Source organism: Panthera leo, chromosome D1 (assembly GCF_018350215.1).
Source record: "Panthera leo isolate Ple1 chromosome D1, P.leo_Ple1_pat1.1, whole genome shotgun sequence".
NCBI lineage: Eukaryota > Metazoa > Chordata > Mammalia > Carnivora > Felidae > Panthera > Panthera leo.
Window position 1 is genome coordinate 52,357,915 of NC_056688.1, and position 15,272 is coordinate 52,373,186.

The following is a 15,272-nucleotide window of genomic DNA, read 5'->3' on the forward strand; positions in this document are numbered from 1 at the left end:
GGTCTTCCAGGGAGAGGGGAGAGCCAGGGTAGGATTATAATTTTCATGGTTCCCCAGGCACTTTAGCACTTTTACTTTCATTGGTGTTTCCTATGTTAAAATTATACACACACACACACACACACACACACACACACACACACATATACACACATATGTAAGTACGTGTGTGTACGTATACACACACATACACATACACACAAGCTATTACATTTTATGACTGCATTGGGATGAAGATAAATATAATCCAGGCTGAATTATGTTCATTTCTTCTTCTAATTTATTTTTTTCTTTTAATTAAAGCATTTTTGTTGGCTTCTAAGAGTATTATGGTCCCTAGACACTATATCCCTTGTGAATAATGGATAAGTCAGAGGTGGAGAGAACAAAGGACAGACCCAGAGGGAGACACAATTTAGAATGTTTGGAGAATTATAGGAAGTGTGATGTAATGAAGCCTCATTAGCTTTTTGAAAACAACCTATGTAAGAAACGGAAGTTATAGCAAAACTCAGGATTTGTATGTAAAAGTATATAAAATTAAGATAAATTTTTAATGAAACTATGCTTACCCTACTACTTCTGATGCACTCTAATGTTTTCTATTATGTGTGTGGTTTTTCTACACCCATCATGATCCACTAAATATGTGATTCTATAGAAGTTGTGACTTGCATTTGCAAACCCCTGGTGTAACAGAAAGAAACAAGAGGCAGGGCTGGAGCAGGGGCCAGGGCAGGGTATGGAGGTCCTGCACTGTGTGCCTGGTCTGCTGGCACTTTCCTGAAGCACAATCTTTGGCCACATCTCACACAGAGCCTGAAGCCATCAGATTTGTGTATTTGAAAGGTTGCTCTGAAGGAGAGAGTGAAGGAAGATGAGGCCCAAAGCAGAGAGCCCACTAGCAAGGATGCTGCTGGAATTATCTGGTAGGAGAGGGGGAGTATCAAAATAGAGGTGGCACCAAGGAAGTGACAAAGAGGCAAGAGTGAGAAACCATTCAGGAAGTCAAGTGCTCTTGGCCCAGTAGCATTTATGTCAGTTTCATCTAATACAAGAAAACAAAGAAAAGAACTCTTATTCTTCCCATACTCCCATGTGGCTTAATTAAATTAATTTTATATAAATATATAAAAATTGGCATCTTAGCTGAGAGGACATAATCTTAATCAGCTGAAGAACTAGTTCTGGAATTCACCACATTTTGACTCCAGGCTCATCATCTACCAGCTGGGAAAACAGTAACATTACTCTCTGTGATTCTCAATCACCCCATCCGTAACATGGGAGTGATAATAGTACTTTCCTTATGGGGTTGTTGTAAGAACTAAGGGAGGGGTGAGTACATACAAAGTGCTCCACACACAGGAAGGCACAGAATAAATGGAGACCGTTATAAAAATGGAAACTTATTTCCTTATCCTATAACTCTGAGGAAAAAGGAAATGAATCCAATACTTCAGTGAAAAGAAGAAACAACTATGTATGACTTTGAATTTGAAGGTCTCTCTCTGTCAGGAAGCCAAATTATATAGTTCCTTCTAGCTGGGTGTGTGTGTACATGTGTGTGTGAAACAGATACTTTATTACTTTGGAATCATGCAGCTTATTCTTTCCATCTCACCTTTATCTCTTCACCCTGCATGTAGTGTCCTGTACCTTCAGGTAGTGTTCCAGGTCATTCTTTCTGAAGGTTGCAAAATATTATGTCATGGATAAGTAGCAAGTACCAGCAACCGTTAGGGTCTTGGGTTGTTTCTAATTAAATCCTATGGATTTATTATGTTCAGGTTATTTAAAAATCCTCCAAATTCTCCTAAGTTTCCCTGGTTCCTTCTCTTCCTTTCAGTTTACTATTTTTGCAAAGAGGAGGAGGCAGTGGGGGAGCATACACACACATCCAAAGCCTTTGAAATATCTTCTGTGTTCCAAGAGCTGTGAGTGGTGCAGTAATGAATTGCTTTGAGGTTAAGTTATCTGACTGTCTTGTTATGAGAGATCAAACCTGAAGGTGTGTGTTTGCTTCCAATTAACACCAACCGTTGGGATTTGAAAATCATGTATTTCATTCATTAACCTTCAGGATGGCATTCAGAGGGGAGAATGTTTGAATTTACAACCTACAAATTATAAATTCATCAAAAGCAATAACATTATTGTAATGCTCATGTAAAGGACCATTAGTATCCTTAGTCTCTATGGTAAATCATGAAGAGACCGTGTCTGCCCCGAGGACATCTTCTCTAGTAATAAGAATTTTTTATCCTCTGCAGCGGAAAAAGATTTCCACATGCCTGTTCTCTTGTCATCTTTACCGTAACCCCGGAAGAAAATAGGCCAGAGGTTGTTATTGTCATTTGATGGATGAAAAAACTGAGTCTCATACAGATCAAAGGATTTGCCCAAAGTGATACTCTGACAAAATGGCTAAGCCAAAACTTGAAATCAGATTTTTTTTTTTACCTCCCAGTCCTCTTTTCTTTCCAACTTTCCTGGTTTCCTTTCCCCAGGACTGAGATGCACAAAACAAAGAGGACTATAGTTGGCCAGAGTGTAAAGTAGGCCGTTTTATCTCCTGGACTTCTGCGTTTTAGGCATTGTGGGAAACATCCACTAATGTTGCAGGAACACACATGTTGGACCCTTCTTTGCATGCTGTTGTGTTGCACAGACTGATGGGAAGTGGGAGGTACAGAGGACTGGGGAGAGTAGGCAGCACTGTAGCATAGTTCAGGAGATGAGAGATTTCAACAGCAGACACACAAAAGTTCAAATTCTAAATCTGAAATCTACATCTGGGGGCTTGGACTACTTAAACTCTGTGTTTCTCAGTGTTGCCATCTGTGAAAGAGTGAACACAGTACCTCTTTGTGAAGGTGTATTGTTCTGAATGGCTTCAAAAGCAAGTGATGGAATATGTGACTCAACCTGACTTTAATAATAAGACCCTTTAATTATTTCACTTAAGTCCAGAGGTAGGCTTTTCCGTGTCAACTCATCATGCCACTCCAGGACATCAGGGTTTGGGGTCAGCCTGTCTTTTGTTTCCTTTTTGCTTTGCGTTCATCTTCCCTCCTGGTTGAAATGGCTGCCGTGGCTGCAGCCTCAGATCCTCACACAACAATACCCAAAGCAAAAAGGAAGGGTTTGGGGTTTCTCCTTGTACATCTCTCGCCCTCTTTTTATTAGGGCAGAGTGGGGAAGGGTTCTTTTCCAGAAGCCTCCAGCAAACTTGTCTTTCATTTCCTTGGCCAAACTGTATCACATGCCCCTCTCCACACTGGCAAAGGAGAATGAGGTTGACGTGACTGGTTTAGACTACCATAGTTTATCCTTTAGGGCCTGGACTGGAGTCATCCTTCCTCAAGTACATCTCAACTCGCATATGAAAAAAAAAGAAAAAAAGTAAGTCCCATAAGCATGGCAGGAGGGTGGGCCAGCGCCTATTGAGGAGGTCCCCATTGTTCTGTCACAGAAGGTTGACAAGGAAGTTGACTGCAAAAAGCCTGGCATAGCACCTGCCATACAAAATGTCTCAGCAAATGCCTCACTTTGTTACCAACTTTGCAACTTAGACTCCCCATCCAATAATTTTGTGACTTTGGGTGTGTCCTTTAACCACTGAAAACTCGTTTCGTCATCTTCAAGTCGAGGATAAGAACTGCTACTCCACATGACTGCTGAGCAGGTCAGAAATGAAATAATGTCTGGAAACATGTTTTCTAAGTTATCAAGTGCTCTATAAATGTAAAGTATCATACTTAAAATCTGGAGTCAAAGCTACAAAGTCGCTTAAAGCAAGGTCAGACTGCATCATCGCAACAGATATTCATGTAAAGCTGATAACTGAGTGTAAGATTTTCATGTGTTAGGCAGTGTCATGCTGATACACAGAATACCAGTCATCTCATTGTTCTGAACATTTAAAAATAAATTCTGGCTTTTGTTCTGAGCCATCTCGTGCTTCAATACAGTGTAATGCAATGCAAAAGAAAAAAAATCTAATGCATTGAAACTGACACACCAAAAGGACTGATTTCTTTGCTGCTTTCTTTATCCAAATTTCTTCTCACCACCCAGCACCTGAAATCACCAGTGATGTCAGTTGGCTCCCTGCTTCCCAAGTCCATGTGCCCCAAGTCCCAATAAAAAGACCATGTTTCTGACATCCAGTTGTAAGGGTACCTATTCTGTTCCACAAACTTAAAAGCTTGTATTTCGTTAAATGTCTTCAACAATTCTCCAAGATGGTTATTGTTATTCCCATTTTAAGGGAGAAAACCAAGGCTCACTGGGGTTAGAGAACCTCCTGAACCCGAGTTGCTACAAATGCAGGAACTCAAGTTGTGGCTCCGTGCCCCTCCGTTCTGAAGCTTCTGCCACTTCCATTCCCCTACTTGCCCACCTTTTCCATAAAGCCCTATCCACCTGAATAGCATGGAAGTGATGTTCTTTTTCCAGGCTTCTTCATCTTACCCGTCTGCATGGCCAAAGCTACAAAACCCAGTTTGCTCTAGAATTCCATTTGAGAGACTTTGTCCTAGTGTCTCCCTCTGAAGCTTGGAGCACCCTATAGGGCAGCGCCCATGCACCCATCCTCACGAGACCTCGGATACAGAAATATTTATTGGAACATGATCCTTGGGACAGAAGCACAGTCTATACTATAATGATATCTTAATATTAATGTATGCAGTCTTTAGTGTTTCTAAGAAATACTATCTTATGTGCTGAATTATTGCATTTAATGTTTAAAACACACTGGTATGGAAGGTATCGTTAGGTCAATTTTATAGATTAAAAAATACAAACCAAGACTCCGAAATACTATGTGATACTTCAAGTATTACTCATCTCAAAGAATGAAAGTTATCAGTTGCCACGGTATTGCTGGAGAACACACAACCTCTAAATGTCAGTGGCATGCAACAGTAAGTGTTTGTCAGGTGCCAGGGTCATCTTGGATTCAATAGATAGCTTTCCCGATTTTGGCCGAGCCCTCTCTATATCTAAGAGTTGGCTGGCTGGTGGCTGATCTAGAGAGAGGGCAGTGCAAAATTATATCAGCAAAGGGTGTGTTCTAAGGAGGCACAAAAAATTGGTAGCAGCATTGTATTCTTCCACTAGAGATTTTTAAAGTACCATTAATGTTTTCTAAATGTTATTGTAATAGGGATGGATGCCCCTGCAATAAGATGCAAGGTCGTGCCTATAGTCATACTCCAAATTATGACAGTCCGGAAGTATAACTGCCAGATCCCATCTCAGCCTGTATTCCCCATTGTTTCTGGGAGTTGCTAAGCCTCACATGGGTTTGTGTTCATGAACCATTCTTCTGGCCACAGTGGAACCAGCGGCATCCAAGACCATAGCCTCTTCAGGTCTGCCCGGGGGTTTCTGCTTCACCTGTCTGCTCTTCATCTGCTGCTGCACGATTCAGTACCAAAAAGTAAAAGAAAGAGAGAAAGAGAGAAAGAAAGAAAGAAAAGGAAGGGAGGGAGGGAGGGAGGAAGGAAGGAAGGAAGGAAGAAAAGAAAGAAAGAGAGAAAGAAAGAAAGAAAGAAAGAAAGAAAGAAAGAAAGAAAGAAGAAAAAAGTAAGCTGCTTCTAAAGACAGCTCTAGTTTAAGGAAACAATTTATGATCTCAAATGCAACAGCTGCCTTCAGGTTAATGATGGCTTCATACTATCCAGAGACAAAGAGGTAGGCATCTGCTTCATATTTGAATTACTAAAGGGTCTATTTATTTTATTTATTTAACTCAATTTTAAGATATATAATACCTACCTAGGGGAGTCTCTGTATTAGGCCTTAACTATTTTGATAATTTATCCTAAAGCAAAAGGAAAAAAAAAAACTGCTCTAGAGGTAAATGCAATTGTTCTAGTTACTCAAAATTTGAAATTTTACTTGATGATTATGGATTTGATAGTATCCTATCTTTATTCTATCTGCATTTTTCTCCATCCTGGTTACAATCACATCAGGCTTTCAAAATCTTAGGGTCTAGTCCTGACTCTAGCACATTTTATAAGTGATGAAAGCATGGGTAATGTGGTGGAGATGTGATGCCAAGGTAGTTTTTCATCATGCCTTTTTGCTTGGAAATGCTCACAATTTGGATCAGTTTTATGCATTGCTTTGGCAAGAGGAGTGTTAAGGATTTATTTGTCACACTTCTAATTTTCTGTACTATCACCTAACACAAGAAGTTGGAGATGTATGCTGTTGACATTGGTACATTGGTTCGAAGACATCACTTTAGCCTCTGCTTCAGTATTCCATGATGGCCAGGGTCCCATCTTTGTTTAATCCAGGAAGGGTAGAAGGAAGGGGAGAGGAGGTGCCAACCATATCTCTCTTTTTCTTAAGAAAACCAAAAGCTTTCTTAAAGTACACAAGCAAACTTCCACCTGTGTGTTGGTGACCAAAACTGAGTCCCTTGACTATGTGAGACTGCAAGGCAGTCAAGGAAGGTGAACAGTCGTTTCCTTGGAACCTAACTGGAGACAAAGGAGAGGGTTGTGGCAATTGGATGCTGAGGTTGCCGGCCCAGTATCTTCCTCAAGGATCCATCGATACTGTGAAGAACAAACAGATCACAGCTCAGCTTTGAATTTCAAGTTCAGATAGTTTCAAGTTCATAACTAGACAACAATCTTGACATTCAGGTTTGCTGGGAGCAAAAAAAAGGATGATCTCTAAGTTGTCAAAGTTTTCCATTACATAGTAATACTAAAGACTGATCAAATAAGGTAGATTTCTAACAACTGGGAAAGGAAATAAACATTCAAAAAGTAATAAGGAAATTTGAAGGTTAACCTAACATTCCCCAACCCTCTAGGTCTTGCCCAAGACTGGGGGAAAAGAAGTGAACGAATGCTTGAGAGAAATCGTAGATCAACTGAAGGAAGGAGGGAAGACCCTACAACACCTGAGCTGATACTGCAGTAAACCCTGGTCGGCCCTCCCATGCATTGTAGAGAATTACAAAGACATGTGTGCCGGCACTGATGGTGTAGGAAGACCTTGTAGCCAGAATCCGATATTAAATGTAGTTAGGCTTCTTAAAAGTAGTTTTCACAACCTCCTAAGGTAATGCTAAAGTTCAGAGAGGCATAGTGAAGGGTTAAGAGCCTTGGTAAGCTTCCACCTGGGGCTTCTGAACTGAATCGAATAGTGTTCCTCCACCCTAAAATGCATGTCTTTCTGGAACCTCAGAATGTAACATTTAGAAATAGGGTCCTTGCTGATGCAATTAATTAAGATGAGGTCATACTGGTGGACCCTTCATGCAGTATGACTGGTATCTTTATAAGAAGAGCAGAGACCCAGACAGTGATCCATTCAGAGGGAAAATTATGTGATGATACACAAGGATAACACTGTGATGACAGAGGCAGAGATGGAGACTATGCGGTTGCAAGCCAAGCAAGTCTGAGGACTGCCAGAAGTCACCAGAAGCTAGGAGGAAGTAAGGAACACATTCTCCCTCGGAGTCATCAATGAGGGGAGTGTGGCCCTGACAATTCCTTGATTTCAGACTTCTAGGCTGCAGAGCAGTGAGACAATGCATATCTGTTGTTTTAACCCCCCTTGTTTGGGACACTTAGTTCTGGGAGCCCTAAGAAACTAATACAGCTTAGAGTACCTTACGTTGGAGAGGCTCACATCTCTGCTCTGCCTTGAGCATATCTCTTCCTACCAACCCTCACGTGTTACCCAACAGAGGAATCTGTTTCTGAGCCTTCAGCCCAGTCCCCTATGGAGACTCTTCATTGTTCTCTTTTCCCGAGTCCATCCTGGTGGGGGTAGGGAGAGGATAGCAGAAGGTGCATAGCCAGCTGCTAACTCACCTTTTCTACATTTCATGTGAGGAGTATCGAATAACAAGTCATCCCCCCAAATTCCTTGAGATTAGGAATATGGCCCTGCTTACTAATTTAAATGTCCCCTCATCCTTTATTGTCCCTCTCTGTTGCAGTTAACAACCTGTGGGTCATCAAGCCCTGTTGTTTCCATCTCCAGTGTCTCTCTCCTAACTCCTTTATTCCTCTATTCTCTATTACTGCCCCATTCAAAATCCTCACTTTTTTCTCCCTCCTAATGAGTCTTATTGCTCCTGGTTTCTTTGTTCCTACATTGGTCCCCTGCACCATAGCCACAAGAATCTTTCTATAACAAAGGCTTTAACATTTGATGTCCCATATGTAAAACCCTTCAGTGGCTTGTCATTGACTTCAGTTCAAAGTCCAAACATCTTACTAAGCTTGAGTCAGTTCAGCTTCTCCAGGAAGCAGACACCAAGACAGAATTAGAAGTGTAAGAGATTTGGGGAGGGAAATCCCCTTGAGGGATAAGGGGAAGAGAGTAGCCTGGGTAGGGAGAGCATCAGGCTGTGGTGCAGATCAGACATGTGTTAACAGGAAATGGAAGCAGGAAGGCTTGAGTAGGAAGTACTGAAGACTGCAATGCAGCTCTGAGAAAGTCATGGCCAGGCCAAATGTGGAGCTCCAGGCAAAGATTGCTCTTTAGCGGTAGCCTGTGTTACACAGGAATGGCCCAGCTCTTGGTACCTGCACCATGCCCAGACAGTGGCTGGGAGCATCTCTGAGAACATGAAGCCTCAGTGTGAACCCATAAGTGTGGCAGCTAGAGGCTGTCAACTATCTAATACTCTTTGTAGCAGGATCTCTTTTAGAGGGCAAGCTGTGACTCACAGGTCTGCTATAAATGAGGACCTCCATCACCCAGTCCTTACAAATGTCTGCAAACCTGTCTCTTTTGAATCCATGATATGGACCCTGAGTTCAGCTACAGAGCAGCTGGAGTGGGTCATATCGTCTTGCTTTGACACCTCAGTGCATACGTTACTGCTCCCCTGCCTGGAATACCCCTCCCCATCCCATCTAGTTACCTGGATAACTCTTCCTCCTAGATGTCTAATTTGGTTTGTATGTCTATTTCTCACCACCAGACTATGATCTTGAGAGCAGGACTTTCTTTGTTTATATATTCATTTCCCATCGAAAAGCACAAGTTCTTAAATTTTGGGAGAGTTCAATAGATGATGGATGGGTGGATGGATGGATAAAAATAATATCATTCAGAATATCATAAAGTCCCATTGTCAGAGGAGATGTTTGGAAGTAGCATAGTGTAGTCTTTGGCAGGAAAGCCCCTAATCTATCTCAGATAGGTGAGAATTTCTGAAAATTTCAATATTGACAGAGATAGAGATTTCTCCAGTACTTCCAGTGATTGTATTCCTTAATGTCTAACCTCAGTCTCCCTTAACGCTGTTGTTAAGCCTAAGAACCAAATTAAGAATAATGCCAGCAGTTCTCAGGCAACAACTTATCACACTCATCCTAAAGCAAGTTATATATCCATTATCCTTGAAATACAAGTGAGTAGCTGAGCAGGATAATTGTTTCTGTCTACACAAGTGACAAAATTAAAACTCATGTATTCACCATAGCATGACAATTAGCTTAGTATGACTAATCGAGGCTACTTTTTATTTCTGTTGTCAGAGTCAATCATCATTTGTTTCCACAAGTGTCTTCTGTCTTCTCTGAAGTCATCAGTGCCATCAGTAGCTAACAATCTGCTAGAAGTCCCACAAGTAGACATGGTTTTTATTACGCCAGCCATGTTTGTACACAAGCACCAGCGGCCAAGATAAAAGCTAACAAAAATGATCTTCCTCAATAAATATGTTAGTAGATCATAACAATTCATTTTGTTCATTGTTTTCTATAGACACTAGAGTCTATTTCTGTGGGCTATTTCTTCTTTATCTACAATCGAACCATACTCAGTGGGCCTAGATGAGTAGGATCCAGAGGAAGAAAGATGAATGAAGAGAGTCCAGTGCTGTGATTGCTTCTGGCTGTACACACATAGGAGTTGCTATTTCGAAGCTTCCAGAAGTCATGGGGAACAACTGGGGAGGAAGCCATAAAACTAATGAGATTTTTTTAAACCTCAGTTTGAGATCAAATGAAAGGAACAATAACAACAAAATCAGCATAAAGAAGCATGTCCTTATTTTAGTCTTAGATTGATGAGATCTGAGTTACGCTTACAAAACATCTGATTTTTCTAAATGCTACACAACATGAGAGCACATTCTCCCTCAGCAACTCTTTTGCAGATCTTCACCCAGTGATGCCACTGCCAGTGGCCAGATGAACAGGATAACCCATAGCTACACAATTAGGCAAGATGGTATTATCAGGAAGACTTCCTAAGGAATGACTTATGAAATGTTGGAATAAATACAAATTAGTATTGTGGCATTAGAGTAAACACAGAAGCATTAGATCTAGGTGAGAATGTATCATTTCAAAGGTTTTGCTTAGTGATCAAATACATAGTACACAATTCCCTCCTTACAAAGAGTTCTTCAGATGCTTTCTAAATGGTAAAGATATTTGTATTTTCACCTGTTTCCATGATAATTTATTTCTTCCTTCTTGACATCCCTTTTTCTCTGTCTTCATTTTTTCCCTTTCCTCCTTATCTCATTTCCTCTTTTCCCCCTTCCCCATTCCCTTCCAAAATTTCAAGGCCCTGTTATTTTGTAAGTATCAGAAATCCAGCTATTTTGGTAGAAAATACTTACCAGAATGTATTTTTAGATTTATATGAATATAGCTATAGGCTCAACAAGAAGACTCCTTAGCATCCAGAAGACCTGCTAGACAGTTCAAACTCTGCTGAGCAGCTGATGTGTATCTGGCCCCAGACTATGTACTGGAGCATGGAAATGAGTAAGAGCTAGCTCCTTGCTCAGATATACATAAGTACAGAGGGACAAAGACTCTGTTAGATTTATATACTGCTATGTTGTGTATGTAGTATAAAGACATAAGAGAAGAATCCCAAGAATTCCTTCTTGGAAATGATGTTTGAGATGAACGTGGATTTAAATAATAGTGGTTGTCAAGCAAAGAGAAGAGAAACAGAGTCTTAGGCCAATGGAAGAGCACAAACAGTGTCACAAAGAAATTAGTTCAACATAAATAGCTTGGTAAATAAGGAATTGGTAAGCAGAGAGGCAGGATCCAGGTTGCAGAGATTGTTGTGGTTCTACTTTATGGCTTGTCCAGTAAGTCATGAGGCGTCAACAAAGCCTTTTAAGAATAAGAGTGACATGGTCACATTATAGTAAGAAGAACACTCTGGCAACAATAAGATGGATGGCTTAGAGGGGAAAGATTGTAGAGTCTCATGGCAGTGACACCACCAAAGGAACTCTTGCAGTAGCCCAAGGAGAAATGATGATGTCTGAAGTAAATAGTGGATAGAAGATGGAGATAACGGAGAAGCATCTAGGTAGGATTTGATAATCAATGGATGTGGGGCCGAGAGAGTTCTTGTTTGAGGACTGTTTACTGTGGTGGGAAATGTGGGAGTAGGAGAAAGTGTGAAGTGAGAGGAGGAAGGAGTTATATTTAATTTTGGCCATGCCAACTTTGGAGTGCTAGGGTGAAGACCAAGTGGAAAAGTCAAAGAGGCAGTTGTTACTGATCAGCAGCTGAGAAAAAAAATTAACAAAAAAGACTAATCAACAAAAAGAGATTGGAAGTCATCACTGTATACATGGGCTTGAAGCCCTGAGGATAGATGAGTCACTGTATGTGGGAATCGTTGCCTTCTCTCATGTTAGGTTGAGCAAAACCAATTCCCTCTTTCACCTGTATGATAATTGCTAACATGTGTAGAGTCATCAACATCCCACAAAGTATTTCCACAAACTTTATTTTTTTTAATATTATTTCTTATACCACTGGCTTCCTGTACATATGATCGCATTTTTGCAAACCAGAGAAATGAAGTCAGGATATCAAGTGGTTCTCTCCATGTCACACATCTTTTAAGTGAGAAGCTAGGACAACACGTCTGATCCTCTGGCTCTAAAGTTTTGACATTTTAGGTTTCATTTTGTGTTGGTTTCCCTCCTAGCACCGTACATTGGGAGAACTATCTTGTGTATCATTGAATTATGCCTGTTAAGGTGTCTAGTGTATGACAAATAATAAATAGTCATATCATAAATTAATACATTCCTTTTAAAACTATATTCCTGTAGTTTAATTTCCCCCCAGGTTTGTTTTTTGAACCAAATAATTTCACACCTGGAAGAGGTAGTAGTCTGAGCCAAATTAATTTTCTCTTCTTCTCTTTGTAGATGACCTTGTTCATTCTTTTATTACAGAACTTGACATACAGAATTGTGATCATTTGTGTATCTGTATCCTGCCTTAGACTATGAGCTTCTGGAGGTCAAGAGTACCATGAATTAATAATTAAATTAACATCTCATTTGTTAGTTGAGTCATTGTCAGTGGCTACACACCCCCTTCACTAATGAAGCTCTGATGCTCTGGTCAGAAACTTGTATGAGCCTCCATTGCAGTAGTTAGATTATTAGAGTGTAATTGTCTGTTTGCACCCCCTTACAAGACTGTGAGCTTCTCAAGACAGAAATCATGTCAGTTTATATCTATGCTCTCAGCACTGAGATGCACACAGTTACATGACAGCAAGTTAATTACTACCATGAAGACCTATGCATGAGATGAAATCAATACTTATTCATTGAATAAATGAGCAAATGCAAGTTAAATTCAATTCTAAAATGTCAGAATGGGGACCCTAGAAACTGTTGAGCTCCTTCTCTTCATTTTTCAAATGAGAAAACTATGTCCTAAGTTAGGCACTAATATAGTAAAGTCCCACACATCTGGTCAGTGGCTCTAAGACCCTTGCTCCTATGGTATTCAGAGAGTGAACCAAGGCATAGGAGAGTGAAAGGGGAAGAGTACATACTGAAAACATTCTATGTCTGCAGCACCTACAAGGACATACAAAGAAAGGGGGGGGGAACAAAAATAAAGTGTGACCACTATTGTCCGTTAAGCCAAAGTGAGTGAGTAAAAGAATTCATCATTTCAAGTTGAGGCAGACTTCGGCTAAAAGAGAAGTTTGAGGCTTTAAAAGCTTCTCAAAGATGTATGTCATTTTAGCAAGACAGCAGCAACAAAACCCAAACAGTTTCAGTGTTTATACTTCAACACAGAATTAAAGGCAGTGTTTAAATATTATAAGTACCAGCAATGCTAGTGGCAGTTGCAGAATGGTTTCCCTGTTTCTTCCCAGAGGCTCTTGCAAGGTGGAACATTGAGGGCCAGCAAAGAACTAATAAAAATAACCTGGATGCATTGAGTGCTCAGTACATGCCAGGCATCACCATTAACTAAGTCAACCTTCCAATGACCCCATGGAATAATATTATTATCCCTATTTTATGTATGAGGTAACTGAGACTCAGGTTACCCTTTATCCCACAACTGGTAAATGTGAAACACTAGGATTTACTCCTAAATATTTCTGGTTCCATATCTATCCTGTAAACCACCCTAATGGTGCTGAAGCCAAGTCTGATCATTACTGCCTGCCAGAAACCCAATGCAAGGGCCTCTTTGGTAGACTGAAAATGCCCTTGTGTAGTCATGCCAGCCTCATCCTTCTCACAAAGGGAACACTGGTAAATGTATCAGGCTTCTGGGAAAGGCCATCAGGCCGTTGGGACACCGAAACATTTGGGAGATATTGGGAAAGGGAAGAAAAAAGATCCACAATCACATGTATGTCTCTGGTAATTAAAAACATTCTAATAATTTTTTTAAAAAATTTTTTTTAACGTTTATTTATTTTTGAGACAGAGAGAGACAGAGCATGAACAGGGGAGGGTCAGAGAGAGCGGGAGACACAGAATCGGAAGCAGGCTCCAGGCTCTGAGCCATCAGCCCAGAGCCCGACGCGGGGCTCGAACTCACGGACCGCGAGATCGTGACCTGAGCCGAAGTTGGCCGCTTAACTGACTGAGCCACCCAGGCGCCCCTAATAATTAACTTTTAATGGAGCACTTTGCAACCTCTGAAGGAAGGGGTATCCAAATAGAGTCCATTTCAGCCTCACAGGGACCTGGGAAGAAGGCAGGTCTTTCTCCACTCCATAAAAGCAGAACCTGGAGACAGTGGATTTAAAATGTTGCCTAGGATGAGCAAATCGAGGTGTGATTTGATCTCAGACTCTGGATCAAAAGCCCATGCTCACTTAAACATGCTACCTGGAGCATGCCCTTCCTGATGTGAAGGAAAGAGAAAAGAAAGTTAACATCTATTGAGCATCCACTGTCTGCCAAGCACTTGGCTACCCCACATTCCACAGGGTATCTTATTGAATGATCTCAACTTTGTTAACTCTGTTTTGCAGACAAGGAAGCTGAAGCTTAGAAAACTCTCTCAGTTACTTAGCTAGTGAGAGACAGATAGACTCAGAAATCTGGATGCAGCCACTGCACTGTGCTGCCTCCAGCAACTTCCCTTCTCTATCTTCCCCTCTCTATCCACAGCTGGCTGGTCACATCCCCTGAGTAGCACTCTGTGCTCTAGAGTAGGGCATGGTAAATGGGCCATTAGGGTTTCCTCTTAGAGTTGTCTTTAAAACTCTGTTGCCTTCTTCGTATACACCTTTATTTATTTATTTTAATGAAATTTATTGTCAAATTGGTTTCCATACAACACCCAGTGCTCATCCCAACAGGTGACCTCCTCAATGCCCTCACATACACCTTTAAATCCTTTTCTTCCTCCTATGTCTTTTATTGTTACGCTATTTTTAGGATCCCCATTTTATAGCAGTGGGAACTGACATTCTAAGAGGCGAAGTAACTGAAGATCACTCAGCAGGTGTGCAGCAGAGTCAGGGTTTATGCCCCGCAGTCCATGGCTTTTCCACCATATTATGAAAGTCAAATGATTATCAGTAGAAAGCCTAACAACCACAGCAATGGAGCAAGGGACTTGAATGCCATTGAAGAATGTTTTAGTCAAGCTTGAAAGACAATAAAATAATTGTTGCTCTTAATATCTACCTTTTCTGAGTTCACTTTCTTGGTTCTCTCCTTAGCTTAGGGTATGATTTATCCTGATGGACTTCTGACCTTTCAGAATCTCTTCACACACTTAAGTAACCGAGTCACTGATTGTTTTTTTTAAGTCAGTGCTAGCTGCTCTAACAGAAATCCCCAAATCTTAGGTGCTTAACATGATAGCTTATTTCTTACACAGGTAAAATGCAAAGAGTGCTTGACGGGTAAGCATCTCTCCTCCAAGTGGTGATTTAGGGACTTGGCTTTTTCATTTTGTTCAACACGTAGCTTCCAAGGTCAACATACCCTTTTGCCTAATATCAGG

General features: G+C 40.8%; 2 long non-coding RNA genes across 2 annotated transcripts; both read left to right on the plus strand.

Annotated features, from left to right (window-relative positions):
- The first annotated feature begins 3,502 nt into the window (after positions 1 to 3,502).
- Positions 3,503 to 5,489, plus strand: LOC122200528. The gene is made up of 2 exons (XR_006193835.1): positions 3,503 to 3,688; positions 5,174 to 5,489. It is a non-coding gene; the product is annotated as an uncharacterized LOC122200528 (long non-coding RNA).
- A 52-nt stretch (positions 5,490 to 5,541) lies between these two features.
- On the plus strand, positions 5,542 to 9,739 carry LOC122201038. Its single transcript, XR_006194051.1, has 2 exons — positions 5,542 to 5,703; positions 9,537 to 9,739. It is a non-coding gene; the product is annotated as an uncharacterized LOC122201038 (long non-coding RNA).
- The last annotated feature ends 5,533 nt before the right edge of the window (positions 9,740 to 15,272 follow it).